General features: G+C 42.6%; 1 long non-coding RNA gene across 1 annotated transcript; it reads right to left on the bottom strand.

The window, feature by feature from the left end:
- Positions 1-4,011: 4,011 nt before the first annotated feature.
- LOC148048469 (uncharacterized) lies at positions 4,012-6,565 on the bottom strand. Its single transcript, XR_015695335.1, has 2 exons — positions 6,027-6,565; positions 4,012-5,402 (listed from the first exon to the last, which is right to left on the bottom strand). It is a non-coding gene; the product is annotated as an uncharacterized LOC148048469 (long non-coding RNA).
- Positions 6,566-8,072: the final 1,507 nt, after the last annotated feature.

Here is an 8,072-nt window from a genome sequence, read left to right on the forward strand (position 1 = left end):
GGAAAATAGAACTCAGTATGCTGTGTCTGATGGCTCTAAAAATGGTTATCAGGCCCCCGAAAATTATCTCACTGAAATGAGGCAGTTAAAGGAGCATTGGTATCTATTTTTGATCAACTCTTGATCCATATTGGTTTCAACTACTAGGAGTTCCTTCGGATTTTAGAAAGAACTGACAGAATAACAGAATAACAGAGTTGGAAGGAACCTGGGAGAGCTTCTTGTCCAACCCCTTGCCCAAGTGGGAGGACTATATGATTTCAAACAAATGGCTCTCCAATCTCTTCTTGAAAGGCTCCAGTGATGGAGCACCCCCAACTTCTGGAGGCAAACTGTTCCACTTGTTAATTGTTCCCACTGTCAGAAAAATTTTTCTCACTTCTAGGTTGGATCTCTCCAGTGGTGGGTTTAAAAAATTGTTCGAACCTACTCTGTGGGTGTGGCTTCCTTTGTGGGAGTGGCTTGCCGCCCATGTGACCGGATATGAAGATGCTTTACGACACTTAAATTACCACCTTAAATTACCTCACACACAGCACCGGCATGCATAAGAATATGATGTAAACTTGTTTTTTAAAAAGCATCTTTGGTTTGCGTTAAAACAACTTCAACACACTCAATGTTCTGATTGCACCACAAACACAGTAGTCATCCTTACCTTTCACAGAGGCACTGAGTTTTATAAATATGAGCATGATAGTGTAGAATAATCATATCCAAGGACCAGTGGTGGGTTTCAAAAAATTTTGGAACCTCTTCTGTAGGTGTGGCCTGCTTTCCGAGTCCACTGGTGGAACCTCTTCTAACCGGTTCGGTAGATTTGATGAACCAGTTCTACCGAATAGGTGTGAATAGGTAGGAACCGACCTTTGGTTCTCTCCATGATTAGCTTCCATCCATTGCTTCTTGTTCTGTCTTCAGGTGCTTTGGAGAATAAGTTGACCTCCCCTTCTTTGTGGCAGCCCCTCAAATATTGGAACCCTGCTGTCTATTAAACTAGGCATCTCCAGTTCTTGCAACCATTCTTCATATGTTTCAGCCTCAAGTCCCCTAATCATGTTTGTGATTGGGCCTGGATTAAAAAAAAAAAGCTCCTCTGGAGATATCTATTAATTATAAATATATAATGCCGATCGGATTTATCTTGGCAACAAGCCTTGATCTGACCATGACTCCACCATCCTCAAAGAAAAGGACTCAGCTGAGTCTCAGAAGTTGCATGTGGTGTTGGAAAGGAAGGCCGAAAGAAAACATTGTATTCTGAGGCACTGTGGCCCCACTCTTAAGGATTTTAATCAGTTGCCACCTTGGGCCCACCTCTCTTTCATAGGTTGCCTTCACACAACGTGCTAAACCTTAAGCAAATGCAAACCTCAAACCCCCACAGCTTCAACCTCAAACTGTCTACCGTGGACCCAGTGGTGGGATTCAAATAATTTAACAACCGGTTCTCTGCGCTAATGACCAGCAGGGTAGGTGGGGCTCGGTGGTCATGTGATTGGGTGGGCATGGCCAACTCACTGTCACTCATATCGATGGGCATTTCGCCCTATCTGTTACAATGTAATAAGGATTAACCGGAGAGGCAGTTTCTGTAAGCAGGGCAATAAAGATTAGGCTAGAAACAACACCAGGATGTTTCCTTCCTGCCTTCCTTACAGGATTAGCCCTGTAAAGTGGAAAAAAACAAAATGAGATTTCTTCCAACAACTGGTTCTCCGAACTATTTAGAAAGTTAACAACAGGTTCTCCTGGATAGCTGTGAACTAGTTGAATCCTACCACTGCGTGGACCTCACCCCATTCCTAAGAGGTCCATAAAGGGAGCATGCATAAGCGCACCAGTGTGCCTACCATCCCTGTCCTTCTGCCCCCATTTATGTGTACTTACTTCCTTTGTTTATATTTATGTTCCTACCTATGCTTGTTATCGTATACATGTTTGACAAACAAACAAATAAAATAAATAATCCATTGCTATATTCACAGAGCACGCAGGGCTCAAGTCAGTCAATCATATCATGCCTTAATCTGATGGATAATGTCTGAATACTTCCTGAATCACCAACTCTCTAATTTCAGGCCTAAGATATAGAACAAGTCCCAGTTTAGTGATTTAAAAAAAAATGGGAAAGATGTTCCTAGGAGATTTGAGGCAGAAAAAGCAAGACACTGAGATAAATGATTCTTTTTAAAAAGCTCCCCAGGTTCAAAAAGGATGAATTTCTGTCAAGATACCTAGATATTTGTGATATCTAAGATAGTCTGAAGATCGGGCATAGAACTAAATGAAAAACAAAACAATGTGATAAGGTGGGGTGTAAGTGTGGATGTAGGTATGATTGATGCCTCCTAACAATAAAATTATCCCAGTTCACCCTCTCTTACTTATTTTCCTTTCATGAAGCAACTAAGATCTACAGCAGGTCTATCAAAAATACTTTTCTTAATGAAGAGAAGGTCCTCATTCATTCATTCTTCCTGATCTACAGCAGATCTATCAAAAATGCTTTCCCGAATTAAGAGAAGGTCTTCATTCATTCATTCACTCATTCCCTCTCCTGGTCTATGGCAGATCTATCAAAAATGCTGTCCTGAATTAAGAGAAGGTCCTCGTTCATTCATTCTTCCTGATCTACAGCAGATCTATCAAAAATGCTTTCCTGAATTAAGAGAAGGTCCTCATTCATTCATTCATTCATTCATTCCCTCTTCCTGATCTACAGCAGATCTATCAAAAATGCTTTCCTGAATTAAGAGAAGCTCCTCATTCATTCATTCATTCATTTCCTCTTCCTGATCTACAGTAGATCTATCAAAAATGCTTTCCTGAATGAAGAGAAGGGCCTCATCCGTTCATTTCCTTCTTCCTGATCTACTTACCCCCCCCCTTCCCTTCCCAGAGTCTTCCCTTTCTCTGGCATGAAGGGGCATGCAGCGTGTTAAAAAACAAACTTGAATTTGAGTACACAAAGCCCTTCTGTTTATTGAGAGCTCCTGAGCTTCCACACACCCCCTTCCTCCTCCTCCTCCTCCTCCTCCCCTTCCCTCTTTCCATTTTGCATTGAGAAAAGATTGTGCCATTTATTTGTTTACCTCGCGCATTAAGGGACGCAAACTCTGCGTGGTCATGAGCTACCAGATTGGAGGAAGAGAACACACAAAAAACCAGCACATTAAAATTCCGAGGCAGCTCCCCCCACCTCCCCCGACAAAGTCCCTCTGTTCTGTGAAAGATGGCTAGAAACGCCAACAACTAGCGCTGTGACAGGCAGGCAGCCGGGACAAACAAAGAACTCACTGTGTCAACTCTCTCTGCCCTCCAGAGAGGGAAACCTTTGCAATCACCAGCCATGATAATCATGGTTGCGTATACCAGCTGGCACCTCTACACATAGGCACCCACTGACCTGTCATAGCATGAGAAAAATGAGGCTGGTAACATGGCATGGGGTGGTGAGCATCAAAGAGAGTGGTTTCCACACCCACCCCTCCTTATTTTTAATAAAAGAAAAGCTGTGAATGGTTGTCATGCAACATAGCCATCCACAACATCAGAAGGGCAAACAGAAATCCGTGGGTTGCTTGGGGTCCGTTCCGTTTGCTGCCTGGTTGGGCACATCTCAACTCTTCGATTTTCCTGAAGGTTCTTTGCCTCTTATAGAAATGGATCTGTTAATATTGGTGTATGAGTTGATAAGTCCCCAAGGTGGCATGGCATGGAAGCTGAAATGTAAGCATCTTATATTATTCACCCAGTCAAAAAGGACAAGGCACCGGGCTAAAAACTGGGAGACTGTGGGTTCTAGTTCAACCTTAGGTACAAAGCCAGCTGGGTGACCTTGGGCCAATCGCTTACTTTGAGCCCCAGGAAGGAGGAGGCCCTGGCAAGACGCTTCTAAAAATCTTGCCAAGAAAATCAAAGGGATTTGCTCAAAGTCCCCGGGACTCAAAAATTGGCTTGAAGAGGTAATAATAATAATAATAATAATAATAATAATAATAATAATAGTCATCATCATCCAATTTATTGACATCGCAGTCCCAGGAAATACTAGGGTTGAAGACAAAGAACTGAAAAAAAATCACAAAATACCGTGACCTGGCCATCGAAACTACGTGATTATGGATGAAACATGTAACAGTGATACCCATTGTCATCGGGGCACTTGGCACCATGTCCAAGAATTTTATGAGATGCATCAACAAATTGCAGCTTCCTGCAATAACACCAGAGGAACTGCAAAAAACTGCCCTACTCAGAACATCTTATATTTTAAGAAGGCCCTTGGTTGATGCCTAGGACACTGGCAGCAACCCGTATTAATCATTAGCACCAGTCAATGGTATTTGTGATGCATTTTTGAATGTTCAGTTGACTGAGTTTCATGTTTGATGAATAAAGTAAAACAGATGATAGTAATAATAATACCTTTGTTTGGCATTGACAAAATCCCTCTCAGTCAATTGCAAAAGGCAGCTCTACTTGGAACAGCTTACATCCTGCAACAATACTTTTAACACAATCAAACAACATCTGCTAGGTCTTTGGGAAGAACTTGGTTGGTGGATAAAAAATGCCAAATCCAACCTAAACATCTGGCTATCTGTGTGACCAACCATAATAATATTCTCCATTTGTTTTCCATAATTATTAATTGAAATAATTCAACCCACTCTTCTATTTACAAAATGGCTGCTCACAATACAATAAGAGGTGCATTTCAACTGAAGGATTGAAGGAGAAGGAGACGTTACAGTACAGCAAGTTAAGATTCAGATTCAAACATCTCCCCTTCCCCCAAATAAACAGATGGAAAGACTTCAGAAACATGATAACCCTAAACTGAACTTTGTTGCAGAAAAGGGAACAAGTGGAAAGAGTTTTCCAGGCTGTGCTTGAAAGTTGTCCGTTGGGTGCAGCTGAATTATCTTCCAAGATCTCCTTCAGTCACTGATTCTTGACTTCACACAAGGAGAGCCATGTTCATCTATGGTAGCCAAAAATAAAAATCAGAGTTTATATTTAATAAAATGTGTTCGTCCGAAAAGGTGTTGCCAGATTCCTTTGGATTCTTGTTGTGATTGGGTTGTTGTTGTTTTTTAAATCAATGTAGGTTTCCCAAAATATATCAAATCTGTTTCAGACTTGACAAAATACTGGAATAACAGCACTGGAGGTTGTGAGGAGGATGGGGATAAGATTGGAATTCAGGAGCATTTTTAATTTATTTCCAAATGGTTTGTAAAATTCCATTAAAACAAATTAAGGTAGAGACATAAAGATAATAATAAAACTGTTTCAGTAAAAAAAAAACATATGGCTTTAAAAAAGCCTACACAATATGTCCCCAAGCTGTTGGAAATGTAAACACCAGGCACATACTACCACATCTGGTGGACCTGTAAAAAAGCAAGGACATTTTGGTTACAAATTCATATGTGGTTAGGAAAATGGTTAGACAACGTATAGAGTTCAAGCCAGAATTATTTCTATTAGGCATTATCACAGATGGCTGTGATAAAGGAGCAATATACTTAATACTACACATCCTTGCCACGGTTTGGAGGGTTGCAAAACATGAAACAATTGACCAATATTGTCAACACTGAAGCAGACCTGACCAAAGCCACCTTCAGTGTTGCCACACTGGAGCTGAGGGATAAGGGGGGTGGGTAGAGATAACTGGGTTTTTTTAGCCAAAATAAACTACTTTCTCTTGGGAACCAAGGACATTTTCGCACCAGGCCAGAGAAAGGAGGAGTGAGGTCACCAAGCAACCAGACAGCGTCTTGATTGGACCATGTTGTCCTGCTTCCACCACTATAGGAGATGGTTCAGCGACTCATGTCAAGTCCATCTACTATCTTTCCCAAGTCGTTACTTGGGGTGTGACTGATAGTTTGGGGGTGGGGGAAAACTTTTACTTTTAATTAGGTGAAAACCATGGGAACCTTCAGAGTAGGCTTTCACCAGATCTATGCCAATATGATATACCCAATGAAGCTCTTCTTTGAGGAACCCACCTGTTTCAGAGTCTTGTTTGCTATGGATCTATTACTTGGAAACTTGACAGATATGCTGGCTGGTTCAAAAGAATCAGGTTTGCATAAGACTAGGTGGCTGCAGTGAAGGATTGCACAAGGCAGCATTCTCCCAAATATCTGTGTTCCAAATTCATTAGACTGACTTTTGTGATTTTTGATCAGGCGAGCTGGGAATATCAAAGGTGAAGTTAAGTTTGGCTGGAGGATACTTGGTGAGATGGCACTAACAGCTTGGTGCACTGTGTCATCACTATCACTACTGTCATCCGCCTTTGAATTTAAAATTCTGCTTTTCTGAGAACCCATGGAAAAGTACAGCGTATGAAGATCATCTCTCTAAAAAGAAGAGGAACAAGGCAAAACTCATCCAGGAAGCTCCATCATTGAGTGAAGACTCATCCAAATCCATCACCAGTAAGACCAGGCTTGGAATAGTGCCTTCGGTTTTGGTCACTACATTACAAAACAGATGTTGAGACTTTGGGAAAAGTTCAGAGAAGAACAACTAAGATGACTGAAGACCTGGAGACAAAAACATATGAAGAACGGTTGCAGGACTTGGGTTTGGGTAGTTTAGAGAAAAGAAGAACTAGGGTGAGGGGGTGACATGCTAGCAGTATTCCAGCTGTCACAAAGAGAAGGGAGGTCAACTTGTTTTCCAAATCACCAGAAGGTAGGAGAAGAAACAAAGAATGGGGACTAGTCAAGGAGTGAAGCCACCTGGAATTAAGGTGAAACTTCCTAACAGTGAGGACAATGAATCAGTGGAAGAACTTGTCTCCAGAAATTGTGAATTCTCCAACACTGGAGGTTTTTAAGAACAGACTGGGCAACCGTTTGTCTGAAATGGTATAGGGTTTCCTGCCTGAGCAGGAGGTTGGACTAGAAGACCTCCAAGGTCCCTTCCCGCTCTATTCTGATTGATCTCTTTGACTTTTTCTCTATGGTGGCTTTTAGAGACACTTCTGTAAGAAGGTCCTTAGCAAGACTGAATGTTCACCGCTAGATGGTGGTGCAGCAGAACTCTTCCTTGAAAAGAGAAAATAATACAAAAGGCCAACCAAGAGGCATTCTTGCCTGGACCTGTTTGGCCCTTACAGTGTATGTGACAGATTACACAGATTCAGACACCATTCTTATGCTAAGGCTGGGACAAAGCATCTAGTTTCAAAAGGTCTGGTTGGGAAACAGCCATAACCAAGTCAGGGAGCATCTGCTTTTCATGCAGAAGAGCTCCAGCTCTGTTCTCAGCTTCTCCAGATTGGGATTGGTCGGGGGGGGGGGGGGGGAGAGAAATAAATCTGTGGTTTATAAGCCTGGGGAGTTGCCATCAAGAGGTGGAGAAGCAGAGATTCTCCTGGTTATTAATGAACGATATATTCCCAGCATCTCTTGGTCAGCAATATTTGAAGGACCATAAGTACCTCATTGCTGAATTAGATAAACCAATGATATGGTTCATGTTTCCATAATTCCTGTAATTCTGATATTGTGGTGGCCTGCCAGCGGCCAGCAGAGCTGTCAACAGTTTTGGACAGTGAGGGGGTTGGGGTGGAACATGGGCCACTCTAGAGATAGTATTCTATTTTCTTCACTACCGGTTTGGTAGCAGGAGCACATGTCTGGGCATGTGCAGAATCTTCTGTGCATGCGCTGAAGGTATTTGATGATGTCAGAGTGGGTGGGTGGAGCCTCGCGCCGCTGCCGCTACTGGTTCACCTGAACTCGTGCGAACTGGCAACATACCACCTCTGGGCCAGTCCTGGAGTCTGGGGAAGGCTCTGATGCGGGCTCTGTGTTGGAGGCAGAGAGGGGGCCAGAGCCGTATGCCAGTTATCAGCTGCCTTCAGAGTCAGACATCAGTGAGGCAGAAGAACAGCTGGAGCTTGTTCCCAATGTGCACATGTGCCAGACGAAGGGAACAGCTAAAGAACAGGGGTCAACTTGGGAGTAAATCCACAGGTGGACGATGAAAGGCCCCTCCCAGAGGAAATATAAGAGGAGTGAAAGGGGAGTGGAGTTTGT

Source organism: Thamnophis sirtalis, unplaced genomic scaffold (genome assembly GCF_051295495.1).
Source record: "Thamnophis sirtalis isolate CommonGarterSnake01/CBP01778 unplaced genomic scaffold, rThaSir2_p1.2 scaffold_2, whole genome shotgun sequence".
Classification (NCBI taxonomy): domain Eukaryota; kingdom Metazoa; phylum Chordata; class Lepidosauria; order Squamata; family Natricidae; genus Thamnophis; species Thamnophis sirtalis.